The sequence below is a fragment of the Chamaea fasciata genome, unplaced genomic scaffold, assembly GCF_029207755.1.
Source record: "Chamaea fasciata isolate MVZ Bird 193981 ecotype frontalis unplaced genomic scaffold, bChaFas1.0.hap1 SCAF_14, whole genome shotgun sequence".
Lineage (NCBI taxonomy): Eukaryota > Metazoa > Chordata > Aves > Passeriformes > Sylviidae > Chamaea > Chamaea fasciata.
The window spans coordinates 16,266,961-16,286,284 of NW_027094099.1; the positions used below are offsets into that span (position 1 = coordinate 16,266,961).

The 19,324-nt window shown below is 38.8% G+C and overlaps 1 long non-coding RNA gene across 2 annotated transcripts in view; it reads left to right on the top strand.

Moving 5' to 3' along the window:
- LOC136296844 (uncharacterized) overlaps positions 1-19,324 on the top strand; it is a 152,727-nt gene that overhangs the window by 106,453 nt on the left and 26,950 nt on the right. For both annotated transcript variants that reach the window (XR_010723019.1, XR_010723018.1), the window contains exon 3: positions 2,313-2,433. This is a non-coding gene — a long non-coding RNA (uncharacterized lncRNA). The remainder of the gene's footprint in view (positions 1-2,312; positions 2,434-19,324) is intronic.

The following is a 19,324-nucleotide window of genomic DNA, read 5'->3' on the forward strand; positions in this document are numbered from 1 at the left end:
CACTATAGAACAAAGAATATTAAACAAGAATTATTAGCAGTGCACTGTGTTAACACTTAAGTTTTAAATTGATGGGTAAAAGATGCCAGTAGATGAGCTTTTTAAATACTGGGATTTTTGCAGAGGAGAGTGTATACAAATATAAATGTGTGTGTGTATATGCTATAACTATTTCAATCTGTTACTTCAATATTGATATAATGGTTTTTAATATATTGCAAAGATTATGATAAAATTCAATAATTTTCATCCAATCCCCAAATTGATAGTGGAGAAACTACTCATTATTTAGAGATAGAAATGTTAAAACAAGAAAGTAATGAGTATCTTAAGAAGAAAAAATCTCTCTTCTATAAATTTAGATTATTCATTTTATAAATTTATGATAGATTCATTTCCTAGCATTCAAGACACTTATGACCTTTTGAAAAATATGCTAATATGTTGAATTATAAGGTGTTTCCTGTGTTTATGTTTCTGATCTCTGTCTGCCTTATTTTACCTAAATTAAATTTTCAAAAATCGTAGGAAAAATAAAAAAGTAGTTGTTCTGTTCTGGTCCTGTGAACTGACACTGTGCAGGACAATGATGAAGAAAGGGTTTTGCAGCCCAGAGAGGCAGAACTCACTGAGGAAAATTTTATCACTGTCACCCCAAATCAAAAATGCCTCTCTGCAGGATCTCTCCCAAAATCCAACTGTTTTCAAGAATCAAAGCAGCCAGCTTTTCAGCTGGACTGCACTGGCTGGTTATTTAAGAACTAATGGTCTCTGCTTATGGAAAGGTAAGACCTCATCTTTGGCTGCATCAAAGTGACCAGGACAGAGCCTAGGTGCACAGGAGTCTGTGCCAAGTCATTTTGTAGGATTTGTTTGATGCTGACAAAAGTTTTGAATTGGGCTGTCCCCAAAGAACAGCAATGCCTGCTAATTAAAATAAATAAATAAATAAACAAACCCACATATATCTTAAACAAAATTACACCTGGCATCATAAGGAGGAAAATTGGGATTTTACGAAGATTGAGAGCTGGTGGTCATCTTTTGGTAATGGGCCAGTAGAAACTGGTTGGTTGGTTTTAAAACACTTTCTTGTTTTATCAAGTTCATTATTTTCAGGGGATAAATTTCAAGCAGTGCAATTGAAGGAATTGGAAGTTTCCTTCAATAAAATCTTGACTTGACTATAAGAATCCATTGTGGTTCATAAGAATCATCAATGAGATCCTTTGCCCATAGTAGTCAGGAACAGCTTTGCCACTGATTTCAGTTGTGCCAGAACAAAACACTCACTGTGATTTGTTTCAACAAAAGTATTTTCATTTTAGGTAACATTTTAAAATATTTTGTGTTTTCTTTATGTTAGGAACTGTTGTTGAGCAACAGCAGGGCGTTTCTTTGGTGGTTTTTGGTCTCAAATTGTGCCAGGGGAGGTTTAAATTGGTTACTAGAGATTCTTCACCCAAAGGTTTGTCCATCCCTGGTACAGCTGCCCGGGGCAGTGATGTAGTCACCATCCCTGGAGGGATTTAAGAGATGTATATATGTGCACTTGGGGACATGGTTTAATGGTGGACTTGGCAGTGCTGAGAGAACAGTTGGACTTGATGATCTGAAAGTTCTTTTCCAATCTAAATGATTCTGTGATTCTGTGATTCTATCATGATTTTCTATAGAATTCTACTTCTTTAATTATCATTGTAATCAAACTGACTTCACTATATGCAATTCAATGCCAAATAAATAATGGCTATGAAAGGAAAGTATATGAACTCTTGAAAACCCTCAAGACGCAAAAAAAAAATTTACAAAATACTCAAACAGAAATGCACATACGTGTGTGAGATGATATTGGCTTGGTTCTGACAAGAGCTGCCAGTTTTGTCTATGTCATCAGATGAAAAGCACTGATGGCCACATGGACACCAAATCAGAGTTATCTGGAAACTGCAAGTGTTTTTGGCACAAAAAATCGAAATGGAAAGAAGGAAGTGCAGGGACACAGTGCTGAAGAGGGAAGGCAGGAGATTTTCTGTCTTTCCACAGATGAACTAGGATACAAAATCCAGAATTTTGGATTGGCATTTTTATTTTTTAATTTGATCAAATAATTTTGAAGAGATATACTACATTAATATTTTATTTGAGCATATGTGTGTGTGCTTTTGGTGTGTACATCTCTGTGCCTGTCTGCATACATGGAACATTTCATGCTCTCTGGCTGACTGTGATGAGTGAGAAAATCATTCTTTGTTAACAGTATTTTCTCTTATTTCATCTTGTGTTATTGTCTCTTGTGGGTTTTTTTACAGCTGTTTAATATAAAATTAAAAGAAGACAACCATAGAGGCTTATGGTACAGCAAATCTGGTTGTTCCCTTTCTCTTTATGGAATAGTTGTTATCCTTTGGGGTACATCTTGAGAGCACAGAGGTGAGTAGTGTTTTAAATAAATTTGTTTGGAAGCACATAGAAATTACTTGAAATGGGAGGAGCAGAGATGATTCTTGTAGAGATAAGTGTGCAGTACTTTCTATTGTCCCCACAGAAGGTAAACTGGTATGGGTTGTATGGCCTAACCCCTAAAACCATCCTGAGAAAAATATCCTTTGCTCATCTGAGAGCGTTTAACTCTCTGTCTTACTAAAGCCAGGGTTAGGTGGACACCCAAGAATGTGGATGGCCACCTAGAGCTCATTCCTTGAACATTCAGTGACACCGAAAGAGTTTTCAGAGAAACAGAAAAGAGATTTCATAGCTTTATATTATCATAATCCAGATTGATGTGGGCTATATAGGCTCCTAGACCATGCAGAAGATTTTATGAGAGCACAGGAGTGAGCATATGCTTCTGTAACAACCAAAATACAATATATATGTGTAATACCTATACATACACATGCATTTGTAAGAGACACACATCACTTACGTGTCAGAGGTGCCATCTATTTTGAGAACATTGCACCTGTGCTCCTGTGTGTATCTATAAGAAAAAAAAAATTCATGAAATTGTAACTCACATGTATTCACCCCTATTTCTTGCTAACTTTTACAAGTTTGCACCCATTACAGAGACTTGAACTTTCTACTCATTTTTGTAGGGCAATAAAGAAGGGGACTTGTATGTTCACTTACCTGTTGTAAATTACTGACGCCTCATTACACAAATCACTTGGAAAGCTGATGAGGTTTTATCTAACATAGAGGCCAGGTCAATCAATCGTCATCAGACCTGTGGATCTTCAATGGACATTGAAAGGTTAACCCAGTTCTTCAGGGCCTCCATCATGTCAGCAAAAATTAGCAAGAAGGTGGCCAAGTTGTCAATAGAGCACAGAGACAATTAGTTAATGATTAGAATGTTAGCACTTGGGGAGTTGATAACAAAATGAGCCATCTTGGATACATTTGCATGCATTTAGAAAATCTATATAGCTTGGTGGGATGGGGAGGGAAGTCTGTGCATATGGTGCAGTAAGGAGTGCCATAAAGCAGAATTATGTGTGTCTGGGTGTATTGTAGACTTGGCTGTGCTAAATGAAGCCACTGCATCAGAAAACCTGTACATTTCAGTTTATGAGAGTCAGGTACTTGGCTTTACTGATCTACTTAGTAGCCAGCATTAGCAATGAGACTGCTGCCCTGTCATCATAACCCCATTTTCAGCTAAATGATTATGGATTTGATATCTTCTACAGTAAGCACAGGCCTTACCAGTTGTGATTAAACTTGAGGCTTGTTAAATTAGGGACAAGGTAAAATTAAAAGACTTCCTCCTGTTTAGGATTTCATCACTTAATTTTATTCTTGACTTCTCTTCTTTCGTAAGAATACTTTTTAAGACTTCTGCCTGAAGTTATAATTTCATTTTATATCCCTTGTTGGAACAAGAAATCCTCTGTCCATATCACCAGGCCAAGGTACCTCCTTGTGCTGGCTGAGGCTTCTTAACTAGTTTAGGCAGGAAAAATAAATGTTAGACATTGTCTGCATAATTACTTGGACAAGTGGGTTTTGATCGTTTCAAGGTCTCCTTTGCCTTTGTGCTCTCCATCAGGTTCAGACACAGTTCTGATGCTCACAACTACATTTAAAAATTGCTGAAACATTCTGCCATTGAAGTATTGCAGAGATTTATTTCAGGCTGTTAGGTTTCTCTCTACCTTTGATGGAAGACTAGTGTAGGCTCTGAATCGTATTGTCCACCATTATAAACACCCCCTTAATAAGAGACATCCACTCAGTGCCTAACAAAAGAATTCCTTGGATTCTGAGAACAGCTTTAAGAAGATATAACATATATACTATAGGTTACCTTGTGACCCAATTGCCTTCCTATTGATGTGCTGATACCTGGACTTGTGTCTCTGATTGCTTTGACATACAAGTATCCAATTATATTCAATTTAGATTCAGGTGGCAAAGACCTTCACTTTTATTTAGCAAGCATAGATTTTGTAAGTTTTCAAGGAAATGTCATGAAGGAAAAGGGAAGATTTTCAGATGGCTGACTCCAGCTTTATGTTTTCTACCCCTACAACCCTCTGCAAGCCATAACAATTGAAGTCATAATCATATTTATATGAGATATAGTGGGAAAGGGGCATGAGATGACCAAGTAGTGGTTTCTGCAACAGTGAAAGTGAGACATAACCGTCTCCAGCATCTGTTCAGACAGTTTTCAGCCCTACATTTTATAAACAAAAAAGGCTTCTCTTTTCCTCCTGTGAGCAATAAAGGGGATGAAAATGTGCTTTAAAGACATCCGCATTTGAATTGTCGCATCTGAAGCAGAAAGTCTAATTGTCTGGAATATTAGTCCTCCATGCCATTGTGATGGGGCTTTATGAGTATCTTCCTCCAAGTGTATTGAAACACCCAAGTGTGCTTGACACTGAGCACTAATGTTTCTCTCTACACGTTGATGTTGCCGTCACAAAAATATGTCATGCCTTAGAGCTGTAACTTCCCGAGCAATTACACACAGGAAATATTTTGAATTAAGTGAAAATAAAAATATCATGGCCAGTAAACACTGTTTCATTACCAGGCTCGTGATCAGTGTTGGTGTGTTTAAGCCGTAGTCCTACTGTGCTGTCTTTATTCTTTCATTATTCTCTTTATTTTTTCATTATTTGAAGGATTTTCTTTTTATCCACTAAGTTCAGGTTTAAACATATAACGGGACAGAATCCACATTATTGCATCTGGAGTTATTCAGCTGTGATGTGTCAGATTAACCAAGAACAAGTTTTGCCTGCAATGTCATAGGAACAGTCACAAAGAGAGGCACATTTTGTACAAAACATTGCAAACCCACCCTGCTGGACTGCACTGGTGGTACCCAGACTTCTGGAACCAGATGGATCCCTCCTTTTCACCTGCTCTTCACCTCCTACAGCGGAAGGCCTTTTCCCTCTGGGAGGTATTGTCATTCTGCCTCTTTGACCTCCAAACTGACAGAAATGGTTTAACTTCTTTGATGAAAGTTTTCTTCTTGGCATTTTGTTGAAATGCTGCTCGTACTTTAATGCCACAATGTAGATTCTTTAAGGATGCTTTCTAATTCCCTAAAGAAATTCCACAATAGCTGTTGAGCTGTTGCAAGCATTGCCTTTCTTATTTCTCATTTCTCTCTTGCACTTTGATCAGAAGTTTTGTTGAAATGTGTTGGTGTTGGGCCAAGGAAAGTTTTCTTTTTTGTCTCATGCCAGCTACACTGAAGTATATTTCTGAGCAGAAGAATGGGCTAAGCAGGGAGCCCTGCTTGGGGAATGTAAACACTATTGTGGGCAGTATATTAAGAAATATCCTGAAGTTAAAGTCAAAACGTCTATCTTGATGGGAAGAGATGCCCATAGTAAAACAAAAAGCACTCCGAGGATTTCAGCTGAAATATTTATTGACATCTATTTAACCACCAATCTCAGAGTGTTTTTATATGAAAATAATAAAGTCCCGAACCACTTCTGTCTAGTTTTCTCTAGAAACAAAACAAAAACAACTGGAAAAAGACTTTTTAATGTTATTTTCCCTGTAGGTAAAAAAAAAAAAAAAACTAGCATGAAAGCTGTTCCCTTGAGATCTCTTGGCAAGGAAGACCCATGAGCCTCATGTACATTTGGATAACAACAGCACCTCAGAGCTCTTTGAAGTTATACCCTTCAGTACTAATCTGATTTCATTCAAAAGAGAAATCTAGGATGATGTTTATGAGGGTTTGCAGTTTCACCATGGTTTTGATCAGAAACAGATGGTGTATCTGAAACAATTAGAAAAACTTTTGTTTAGAAGCAGCCCACATGTAATTGACTGTTTGATGTAGACATCACAGCATTTGGTGTTGGGGAGTGAAACTTGTACATGCATTTAAAATTTGGTGTGCCAGGACCTCAGCAGGTGTCAGCTGGCTTTGCTTCTGGAGGCTGTGTCAGTTCCCATGAGCTGAAGATCCCAACCCACAGTCCCCCCCAAATGAGCAATCATCTTTTTACAAAATGGCCAGAACCGCACCCTTTGCTAAGAAAAATGTCATAGAAGATGCACCAGCCCCAGGCAGCTAAAAAATTGAGTTTGTGGTAGAAGATGATCCTGCAAAATTACTTTTGTTAAGGATTCCTTCAACTGTAATTCCATCTGGGCATTGCTGGGCCTGGAGTGTGCGTGAAGACTTTAAATCACACCAGGCATTGAGATCAGGGCTCTGGGTTTGTTTCATCTTCACGCACTATTTACATCTTCCTGAAGAATTAGTTCTTGGTTAGGATCCTGCAACTAAATCAACATTTTCCTACCAGAAGGTGGGAAACTGAATTATTGTAAAGGGAAAACACAGTGTACACAATATTAAGAATGTGAGTCCACTTTTCCTGACTGGAGACTTTCAGAGGTGGCCGAAATTTAGACACACAACTGTGGGAATGGTGGGATCAGGAAAACACCAGCTGTGGAGGCCCATGCCTGCTCTTAAAACTGTTGGTGATCACTCTTCTATAAACTCTAGTGAGACATAACATTTTCTCCTCAGGGATTGTGTTTACAAGAGAGTTCCATGAGGGATACTTAAAAGATTCTGTCGTTTCCTGTGAGTTTTCACTGCTAGAAGAATTTACCTTGTGCCTAAAATTTGGTGTCAGCCAATAATTCTTATGCATGGTTTCCCACATCTGTAAGTGTGGGCTTATGTTCAGTATAGATTTTTATAGATTTTGAAGGAAGAGCAAACAGAACCAGCTGACCACTTAGTAAGGTCACCTGCTTAATAGACAGTGGGGAGTTGTACTTACTGAGAATTTAACACTGCATTCTGGGAGACCAAGTCTCTCTCTCACAAAGGAGATACAACATTCTTTCAATAGGAACAGGAATAGATATGAACACTCTATAGAATCCCAGTGTATATATACACAAAGCCAGTTGTCTTGAATTAAACGCTGTTGAACAAACTGCCATTTCCATTAAAACCCCTTTTAGCACTCCACTTGTAACAGGATGAATATATATGTCATAATGGGCCCAGGTACACAAAAGTGCACATTTAAACCACTTCAGATGTATGTGTAGCATGAGAAAAAGACATAAACACGAATCAGCCCATGTATAAAATGACTTTCACCCATGAGGCCCAGATTTATTCCACCTAACTTTAGGCACTTAAACAGGGTGCTTAAGGATATTCTCTCCTGTGGCTCTCCACGTAGTCAATGGAGTGAAAGAGGCACCGTAAGAAGGCAATTTAGCCTGTCTAGGATCTGAACTGTCCTTATGAGACAGTTTTCTGTTTTCCTCCAGTGCCTACTTAGTTATTTGTAGGGAAACAGTGTTTTTATGGTAGAGACTTCAGTTGGCTGCTTCGTGTGGGGGAGATAAATCTTGGCCAAGGAGATTGAGTTGGAAGTAGCTGTTTACGTCGCACTGTTGGTGTGATTTCTTTGAAGTTATGAACATTCCCTCAGGACTCCTAGTGGTAAAAATAAAAAATAAAAAAAAAAATTAGAGATAAGCTAAGAAATCTTTAGGGTTTCTTTAAACCTTTATGCCATACTCTCAGCTTTCGTACACAGCATTAATATTGCAAAATGCACTGCAATGAACTAGTTCCTCAGAATGCCAGATTTTCCTTCAATACCTCGGTTCTCCAAATATAAAGATCTGATTACTTGACTCAAAGGCAACAAACAGTGATTTTAAAAAACATTTGGCTATTTGTATTTCTATTAATAATTTTCATGAGTTGCTGCAACAGCATGTAATGAGTGTAAAAGTCAACAAAAAATGTTTTAACTAGCATTAAATTTGTTCCCTGCCAAAGTAAACACCACCGTGATTCTGCGTAAAGAGAAAATCCATCCTAGCATGAGCAATCATTGCTTCCTTCATGCATGGCCTGGGAATGTATGAACAAGGAGAACGTTTCTCCTGGAATGATGGTTCAAGTAGACATCCACTTTCCCTCTACCTTTAATGACTTTACATCGTGCAAAGCTGTCTAGATGGCATTATTTTTCTTCCAAACGTGTTTTAATTCTTTGCTTCCAAGTCCAGTTTGAGTAGCTCTACCTTTGCTGCCATGTTCTCCCAATGGCAGGGGAAGGCGTGTTTAATTCACCCTCGTGTGATGTTCCTCTTCATTACTAAAGGTGTAGCTACATCTTACCCCAGATATTCTCTGTTTGGGTAGTAGTGATTGTGCCTGTGAGGATCAGACCAATCCCACCTACTTCCCCAGACTGATTGTAGCAGCGATCAGAACCAGATGCTCCACAACCGAGTGCGAGAAACTCCCTAATAAATAGCATGATATAATCTGTTCATTGAGAAAAGCTGTTTCCTTTTTCCATGGAGATTAAGCACTGTTTAAAGTATTTAATTTTCTGTAATTGAATCAAGAGTCGTAGAGTACAGCCTCAGTAATTTTTTGTCTCTTGCTAAATTTTTACCCTCAATAAATATCTTGTGGCCTAGAGCACCACAGATTAATTTGTGCATGCTGCAAGAAGTAAATTCAAATATGAGTTGTCTTTCATTTTCACAGAATATCCCTTCCCTCTGTGTGATAAAATAAAAACTCAAGTTTTATCTGATTCAGGTTCTGTCTTTCTTTTTTTTTTTAACTCATTCTACATTTCTTATGACATCCTCAGAAACTGAAAATGCATACCTAAAGGTCTTACAAAGGATTTTGAATAAAAAGCAAATAATTAAATAAGTCATTAGCACTAGTTCATTTCACAGCCAGCCTCAAAAATACCTTCAGCATTAAAAAAGACTGGTGCTTTTTTGAAGTGAAGTCTACTGCAATATTGCCACTCATTTCCAAAAATCTGTGTACAAATCTGTTTCTTTGCTTTCAGTTGGTCACATTTTTTGAAACACTTGTGTTTGGGGGGAGAAAAAAATTCCTCTGTATTCAATCTTTTCATGAAAATTAAAGCTCTGAGAACAGTCAATTTTGTAAAAAATAAAAAAAAAAAGAAGAAGAAAGTTTCAGACAGATTAAAGAGATAAAGATGACTCCTAAAATGGTTCTAGCCTAGAAATTGGTTCAGTTTGCATAATTGGACCCCAGCCTGTGAGATTGTGGAATTGCAAGTAGCAGATGACGGATAATAAACCAGTTATTCCTTTGACTGAGAATTAAGGAATGGAAAAGGGTGTGCTACCCGTGAAATTAGTAATTGGATTCAGCTCCATGGGAATAGAATTGACTTGCTCAGGAGCTAGTGAGAGCTCAACTCAAAATTTTGCCAAAAAATTGAAATAAAATAGTTTTTTAAGGTTTGAAAAATGTCAGCGAGATGCTGTAGTTAGCTTTATCATTGTTTATTTATTTGCATTAAGGCAGTGCCCAGAGAGCCAGTGAGACCTACTAAAAAAAACCATGGAAGGGCCTAAAACCTACTGTCTAATTTTATAGATTTAAGTAGTCCCCACTGTCTTGTTTACATGACAAGTGACAACAACTAAATAAATTCCAGATTTAGGGGAGTAGCACATACTAATCATTGAATGACTAAGACTGTCAAAATTTTTCTCATTTTCTGCTTTGCCATGTTCAAGTGATTATGGTTCTTTAATCTTTTTCTTTTTTTCTACATTTACATGTCTGCTGCCTAAAAACCTGTGCCTGAACACTTTCAACAGTGTTAAAGTAGGTGATTTGGATCAAAAAATCAAAAAAGCTGTTGATCCTGATTGTGAAAACTCTTATTTATGGGGGGAATGAGATAGTGGAGTAATGAAAGGGTTAAGGTAGATATTTCTCTGAGGAAGGCTACAGAACTGCATCTTGTTTCACACAGTTAGGGATGCCAGTAGCTACTCACATTTATTCCACCAAAAATTACCACAAAGAAACAACATCAAATAACTATTAAGAAAAGTCTGCATGATCTTGGAATTCTGCATGGATCTTCCAGATTATGGAGTTCTCCATCCCAAATGAGTAACAAATTTGGGGCAATATTTCTCAAAAAACCAATTTGACGTGTCATTCCACGGGAGTATTTTGGAGCTATCCAGGAGTAGATATTATACACCATTTTCACTTGTGAGTTGTAGAAACCAGAAATAGATTTATGAAAATTTGGGCATTGGTACAGAGTCAAAATCAATCAACAGTGGGGTATGAGAAGAGCTTCTTTAGACACTAAAAACAATGAGGTTCAAAGAAGTCAACACACTTACATTTAAGGGAGCACATCACAAAGCGAATTGGGTCATCTCAGGGAAATATAAAAGCATTATTCTTCTGAGATTTGAAAAAAATACATAATTACTTCTTCCACCAAGAATGATTCTTTCAAATAACCTTCATTTTTGTCCCTTGGAAATGAAAAGAGGTTTACATTAAAAAGGCATTTCCTCTGACTCTCTGTCCTTGAGCAGCACAAAATGTAAACTATACCTTTCCCTTCTTCCTTTGAAGAAAAAGGAGTTTCAATCTTCCTCTGTGAACACGGTCCATTTAAATAAGGAGATGGAGTCCCATCTTTTCGATCAGCTTTCTTTGTTTGACTTGTCAGTAATAACACTTTAGCTGAAATTGTACAGGCGTCCTGCTAATTTAGTAATTATTGACACGGTGCTGGGCAAGAAATGATAGCAAACACAGGGAACTGTTAAGAAGAAATGAAATAAAAGATCTTCATATCATTGTTGAATAATGGTTGAGATCATTTTGTGCTCTAAGTAGGCCCAAGACACCTTTTTCCATTTTCTCGACACATTTATAATTTATGCTTTGTAATAGTTCCAAATATTTTTAGGACTCCGCACTTTGTTTGAGAATCCGGAAGAACTGAATGAGAATCACGGAGTGCACACAGAGATGAGTGAGGGGTGTGACCTGCCATAGCTTTTGATTTAAGAATGATCCCTCATTTTTATATATCCCCCTTCCTCCTTTCTCAATTTATCATGGTATTTAGGGCTGCCTTTGCTCTGGCTGAGCTGCCCGGGCAGTCGACCCCATTGTATGTGGCTGGAGTCAGAGGTTGCTTTTGGATTTTGCCCCGTTGGCAACATCATGGCAACTTTACTTAGCACGAGCAGCTCTCCAGTGACCTGGTGTGCAGAGGTTTTAGTGTCATTTCAAGGGAGTCTGAGAGCTTCCACCCCAGGGATGCATCACTCTGCCCCTTATGTTGGATCCTGGAATCCTGGAACACATCTGTGAGAGAGCAACCAGTGCTGTGCTTGCTTTGTGCTTTGTAGATGAACAGGCTGTTAATATTAAAGCTCCCTATTGAAAAAATATGGACTTGATGGTCTTCATGGGTCCTCTCCAACTCAGGATATTCTGTGATAAAATCACAGTGAACTTGTACATGCTTTGGCTCCTTTAAATTCCCTTTTCCATCTCCTCTAACTGGACCTCATCAGAATAATTTCAAGACCTTCAATTTCTAAAACCTTTACAAACCTTATTAAAAATGTCAAGGTTTCGCAGAAATGGAGACAAGACTCTTAACTAAGAGTTCTTTATTGATGCCAATCTGTACCTCACCTGTGGGCAACAGATCTTCGTTGCCACTATGGAGCTCATGTGCACAGGGACACAGACCTGTTACTTCTCACTTGAATTTTAACTTGGGTGTTGGCTGTTAATGGCAAATGTGTGGTGCAGCTTGGCAGTGCCATTGCACTGTGGAATGAGCTGGTGGTGGCACTGAAATGGTGTTTTCAGGATTTCATGCAGATAGCAGGAGTGTCTGGCTTCTCAGGGACTGTCATTACCTGGACTCAGCTCTTCTTCGTGGGCTGGAATAACATCCACAAAAACATTGTCAAGATAATATATTGGGGTACCCAGGGCTGGTTATTCCATGCTGAGCTGAGTGTTTTGAGACAGGAGGCAGGACAGGGCATGCAGAGCAGTTGATCTTTACATTGAAGGCCTCAATAAAAGGAAATAGAAAGTGATGTCTTAATGGCAAGATTGTATCAGTGTCTATGCAATGTACTAGATTTCAATGAAGTTGTATATTGATTTATACACAAACTAATATGAAAGCTGTTCCTTCACACATTGGTCATGGCTGATAATACTCATGAACTGTGGGATTCTGTAGCATCCAGGGACATGAAACTCATAGTTAGTGGCTGGTTAGAGAGGGCAGAAAAGCTTTATTAATGTTGAAAATAATGAGGGCTCCTCTTTCATGATCACTGCTGTGATTGTAGCACAGGTCTGTCCTACCTGCCTCAACACCCTCCCACCAGTGTCATGGGGAGATTTTTAATCCACAGTCACTTTATTTTTTGTTTATATTAAAAGATTCTGGGGCTTTTTGTTTCTGTAAAATCTCTGCAGCAAGAGGTTGCAGGGATAGAAACAAAGCAGTGAAGCTGTACTAAACTTTGCACGTTTCTGACTAATCTAAATCTATCTGCTTGTATGCACAAATTATTTGGCTATGAAAAGAAGAAATGCAGTGACAGATTTCGTCGTAGACATGTCTGTCTGCTGCCCTAAGGCTACACCCTGCACACACAGAATTCCGTAAGCCACCCCTGTTCTCATTCCTGGGAGCTGGGGGTGTGTCTGGCTCACAATTTACCCTCTGGCCAATGAACACTAACAGGTTATGTGTCATAAAATAGATGTTACATATAATTTTTAATGTAAATATAGGTAGGAATTTTTTTTGTTGTTAAAATTGCCCAATCCGTTTGACGATCCCTGGTTTTCCTTTTCTACCTATACATATCCTTGCAAACAAACAGAGTGAACCCTCATGCTTTTGTGTCATTAGTTTATGGGGTTTGGACCACTTTAGGCATTTTCTTTTTTCTGCTTTTTTTCCCAACTTTTTTCCCATAATCCTACCTCTGTTTGAAGGCCTTTCAGGTGGTTTAAGGAAGAACAGGAAAACAAAAGGAAAATGATTACTTAAAGGAATTTCCTGAAGGAAATTTCAGAAAATATAAATTAAAAATACATCTCTTCTAAAGCAAAACACTCTAAAATACGTGTTAAGTTTTATTTCTGTGTGTCACTCTGTGCATATAAGGCCATTAAAGTGCCCTCAGTTTATCCCCAGCCTCTTCCAAATTCCATTAGGGCCTATGTTTTTTAATCATTCCAAGAGACTGCAAACTTCACTCAAAGTGTTTCAAAATTATTTCTGTTTGTTTCATTTGTGTGTGTAAAGTCAAATAAAATATTTAACAGAGCTTGGATACAAATTGGAAAGGACCTCATCATTGGATGGAAACAGAAGATGTAGCGAAGAATCATATTAAAGAAAAATTTGTATCATTTTCAGACAAAAACTGAAATGAAATCTGTTTACTAACCCACCAGCTGTCACTGCTACTTCTAGTTGCAATGTATTGCATACACGGAGCTATAGACTTGCAGTCACAGGCATTACTGTAAGGTTTCTGCTGGGAAACTGAGCCTAATGCCTTTTCAACTTCTATTTTTTTTCTACCAGAATGGAAAATTTAATTTTAGTGCCTGCATGCTTTTTGATTTGCTGCAACGGGTTGTTTTTTTTTTTCTTACATTTTAAGGCAGATTTTATTTAAAGAAAACAAACCAAAGCTAGGGTCCAAGTAATAACAAAGGTAAAAAACGTTCAAAGGCACTAAAATTTACAAAATACTGTTGCAGTATGGCCACGGCAGTTCTGAATTCTTTCAAGATGTAGGTCTTTGATTTTAAAGGAAGAAGAAATCTTGGGTGTGTACTTAATATTTATGGCCTCTCTCAATTCACAAATTCATTGCCCTGTGATGGACAGTGTTTGCCTTCTAAAAGTAAAAGCCAAGGAGATTTTCATTTGTGTGAGGAAAAGAATGAGCACCAAGCATTCCAAGTGCTAGAAATGTTAGAAATGTTTAAGGCACACACTTACAGATGCGCCAAGCTAAAGCACATAAGCAGAGTTGGTGCCCAAGGCACTGTGATGAGGACTTGGTCTCAAAATGAAGAACTAAATGCGGATCTTCTGCCTGCCTGTGCTTGAGCTGCTGCAGAGAGAGAGAAATAAAAGGAAAAAAAGTCGTCAAAAAGAGAAACACTTTTATTTGAGCTTGAAGGGGACCTTTTTCTGGGATCTTGAATATTTGTATTGAAAAAGAAAGAAAAAAAGAGCAAAAATTTGAAACAGAAAACCTTTTATATCACAAAATTAAAATAGTTTTGCTTTGACACTGTCAAAATGAAACACACTGACTTCATTTCGGTATTTTTTCAAGTGGTTTTGTTCTACAAAATATTCAACTAGAACTAGGGAGAATGTGCAGGATCTCTAGCTTTTGCCAAACAGTTTTGCTTGCCTGTGTTTCTATTCTGCTACATTTATCCCACAGTCAAGTTTCTGATTCAGAGACCACCTAAGCCAAAGTGGGACTTAGCGTCGCCTCCAGCACATTCAAAACAAGTTCCTAGTGAAAAATGAAATTTTCTGGGCTGTTGCAAGTGGTCTGTTTTCCCAAGGCTGCATTCATACTGAAGGGAGAACCTCATAAAGTCCTTCATTTATGTGCATGCAGTTTTATGTGCTGAGACAAATGTGGTGTTCAGGCAGGGTGCGTGGTGAAATGGAATACTCTTGCTGGGAGCTCTGCTGGGGCCGTCTGTGCTGGAGTTCTGTTCCCAGTGTGGAGAGCTGACCACATTCCCTGTCCACAGCTGATAACACACGGGCACTGCAGCACAGCAGGGATTGCACCCACACACACAGGCTGCTTCCAAAAATCATTCATTCCTTGTTTTTCCCCAGTGTCTCTAAAATAATGCTGTCTGTGATGCCTTAAGTTTTAGCTTTCGTGTTTTTCAGGTTCTGTGCTGCTTAGGTGTGTAGTTCTGAGCCTCATATTAAGGGTCAGTAAGCTCTCTTCACAGAGTAGGGAGACAAATTCTTTTTCCTGCTGGAGACCAAGGACAGCTTTCAGGCCCAAAAGCACAAACAAGGGTGGGCTGAAGGGAGGAACAAGAAGGATGGGACCTCACAACCTGAGGCTGTAATTGGATAATTAAACCCCAGTATGCAAATGGACCAAAACATATAAAAATGTCAGACCTTGTGACTGGTCAGCAATTTTGTGACCATTCTTAGTCCACCTTGGGTGTAGCCCTGGTCAGGCTCCTGTCCTGCCCAAGGTGTACCCTAAAGGCCTTTCAGTAAATACCTGCTTTATTCTCTAGCTATGTCCCGTCTCTGTTTCAGGTCGGCCTTCCCAAGGCATCACTGGGTGCCAGTGTGGGGAGTTGCTGCACTGTTTGTGCAACAGAGCACTCATGGACGTGCCAAAACTTTTCTGGTAGGGGATGGAGCATGAGTGTAAGCAGAGAGAGGCAGAGAAAATCACCAGACTTAATTGTTTCTATCCCAAATGTAAATATCCATATATAAAAATCACCCCTCAAACCTGAAATCCCGCACTGACTGGTCCTTTTTAATCTTAATTTTGAACAGTTGCTACTCCAATTAAATTCTACCACCTAGCATTTTCAAACAGCTCTTAGTTGTTTCAGCAAACTCTTTTAATGGACAGCTGTTTTTGACAGCTCCTCCTGATTTGCCAGCGCTGTGTCATCTGCCAGAGCAGGAGGACCCATTTTGTATTCTGCTGCTGGCACTGAGGGGATATGTAAATGTACACATGAATCAGTTGTCACCAGCACAGACACACTGTGGCGAGATGATCAGAATGTGTTGGGAGTTTAGTTGGCTTAAAGTGGGAGGAAAAGGAAAAAAAAAAAAGAAAAAAAGAAAAAGAAAAAAAAAACCAACACAAAAAACCCACCACGCTTAGATTTCTTGAAGTGATTTTTATTTCAAGTCTCTCCAGTTTATTTTCACTTTGTGGCGCTTGTTAGATTTAGTTCAGGAGAGTGCAATCTGCTACTCGCAAATCACCAACCTGAAACTCAGAAGTTGAGGAATTATAGAAACATTTCAGGTAAACAACGTCAGAACTTTGGCTACACAAACAGAATTTTATATAGGGCACCACTTTTCAAACATTTTAACCCCAGTGAAGGAAAACTTCACGTTCCCAGGAGCACAGCATGGAGAGAAAGTTTGTTCAGCTTCCCAAGGCATTCTGGTAAATGGTCAGAGCTGTTTCAGCTCACGGGGTAATGCCTGAATTTCACACTGCACAGAGAGTCAGTTTATATAAAGTGTAAGGGAAATCACAGGTGAGGTTAATGTTAACAGATTTGCCTCTGAGATGCCCTGATGGTATAGCCCACATCTCTCTGTGTCAGCAAATACGGGGGCAACAATTTGATCGCCCTCCTGTTCACCTTTGTTCCTCTCGCTATTACAGTCCACAGACAAAATCGGATGCCCCTCCAGTTCCATAGAATGCATGTGGGATTTTCGCTTAGGAGATGCTTTGAGGCTGATTGTTGAGGTTTGGGATTCTTTTGGACAATATCTACAAATCTGAATTACTGGTACAAGTCTGAACCTCGTTTTAAACACCCGGAGAAAGTGGCAGGATAGTTTAGTGTCCTGAAGACCTTCCAATCTTGTTTAAGCTTGAATAAAAACAACATTTAGTGCCTTATTTGCTTCACTATAACTTTATTCTCTTGGAACATCTGAGTGTTCTTGAAGGATGCTACTGATGCAGGAATACATTGAGCAATTGAGGTCCCCAGTGCCAAAGACAAAACCACTCCAGTGTGTCATATACCTTTTTCCACAAATTCTTCTCAGAGATGTCCAGCTCTGACTTGAACAGTGTTGTATCTAATTTCCAAATTTAGAGATCAGTCAGTGGAAGTCCTCTTGATCATCTCATTCCCATAAGATTTGAAATTCAGTGGGAATGGTGCACCAGCCTCACCACAGACAGTATCCAGATTTCTGCTTCTGTCTCAGAAGCTACAGTTCTGTGTTCAATAAAAAAAAAATTAAAAAAAGGTGATACTGCTCAACTACCCAGCTTGGAAGGAAAATGGATCTTTATTAACTTTGTTACATAATGAAAGGAGAAAAGGCAAACTGGTAACACCACATGGCCTAGATGTTAGGAAGAATAGAAAAATTATGCGAACCAAAGTACAGATAGGAAACTTTCCGTCACAGCAGTGAAACATCTAAAACTGTGCATGTCTGCATGTGCACATGCATGGATTGCAGGGTAGGGGTTAATACCAGGACACTGTGCTTGGCTATTCCTGGGTGGATAAGATAGAATATTTAATAACAATGCAGAAAAATCAGAAGTGCTCAAAAACTTTTCTGTTCTGTGTTTGAGAAAAAGCCAAAGTACACAGCCACACAGGACCATGATGCTGCTGAAAGAGTTTCTTTTCCAAAAATGCCAGAGCTGATCATTTTAATAACATTGATCTGAACAACCTGCATCCAATAATTTTCACAGAGGTGGCCAAGGAACTGTCCGAGTGTTTAGTGTTGGTTTTTAATACCTTGAAACGCTGGTGATTTTCCAGAGGATTTGAAGAGATCTGATATTGTGCCAATATTTAGAGAGTGAAGGGAGTGACCCAGGTAACAGGTTTAAGAAAGGCAAGGTGACAAATGCCAGTTAATGTGGGATCAGGGGAAACATACTCCATTGGTCTAATGAGGACAATTTTGATGAGATTAAAAGTGGTTTTGGTAAAAGCAGCAGTGTTTAAATCATATTGGGACTTGCACAATCACTCAGTGATAATCATAGGGGTATTTTCTGGCTGTCCTTTTGGGGCATCTGTACACACTTTTGAAAACAGTTTGATATTTTTATCTATTAATCTAGAAGACAATATTTTAGTCCTTTAGAACACATCCAGGCCTGTAACACCTGCCAGCTATAGATTGCTCTTAATGGGGGCTGCCTGGATGTAAATAAATGGTACTTGATTTTCTTTTAAAAACACAGTAAGACTGAAGTTGTACATTTCGGGAAAAATGGCATTTTTACTTTAAAGAATATAATTTAACTTGACACAGCTCTGCTGAGCTTTACAGTGGCTTAATCAAATATAGCACTGCTTTAAAAGTAGGGATTGCCTCAAACAGTGGATTAAGTTATTGGTCTTTCACATCTCAAGGGCTGAAGCTCGTTAGGGCTGGGGGTGAAAGTGAAAAGTGATGTTGTATCAGCCCAGACTGAGTGTAATTGGAGTTAATTCACAGGCCTCTGTCAATCTGGCAGTTGGGTGGGTTTTTTTCCACTTAAAAGAAAGTCCTTTCAGGGTTATCTAAGTTTGAAGAACCTGCTCCTAACGAAGTCAGTGCTACTGTCCAGCACACGAGGGATCCCCAGCATCTCAGGTTCTTTCTCAGCTCTCCTGATTTCCCTGCTCATTCTCCAGAATCAATCATGTTCTTGTGGTGATGTGATAGCGTGGGTTTAGGCAGTTTTGTGAAATATCTAATTAAATAAGCAAAGGACAGAGGTAAGGTCCTCTTTGATATGAAGCTATTGATTGACTTAATGCATCATCTGAAAAATGTTTTCATATCCTCCTATCTGCACGAGGAGGGACTTTTGTAATCTGCAGGACAAAGCTCCTTACATGACTCTTGGCTTTGTGCTAATGAAGTTTGTGCCTCCCAACCAAAGAGCCCCTTCAGAGGACACACAGCTTTTGAAGGAGATTAAATCAGGTTTTGTTACACACAATAACCATAGCGTACCTCTCTGCTCGCTCATACACTGATCAATTGCTGATCGATGCTAATGGCTGCAGTGTCTGGTTTTCATCAGTGTACCTTTCTTCTGCTTTGGCACTTCAGCATGTCACTGTGTTCTTCACGAGAGGCTTGTTGAAAGCAAAAAGTATAAATCAATTGGTCTCTGTGTCGTAAACAAAAGCTCTTGGATCAGTCAGAGCGAGCCCTGGAGC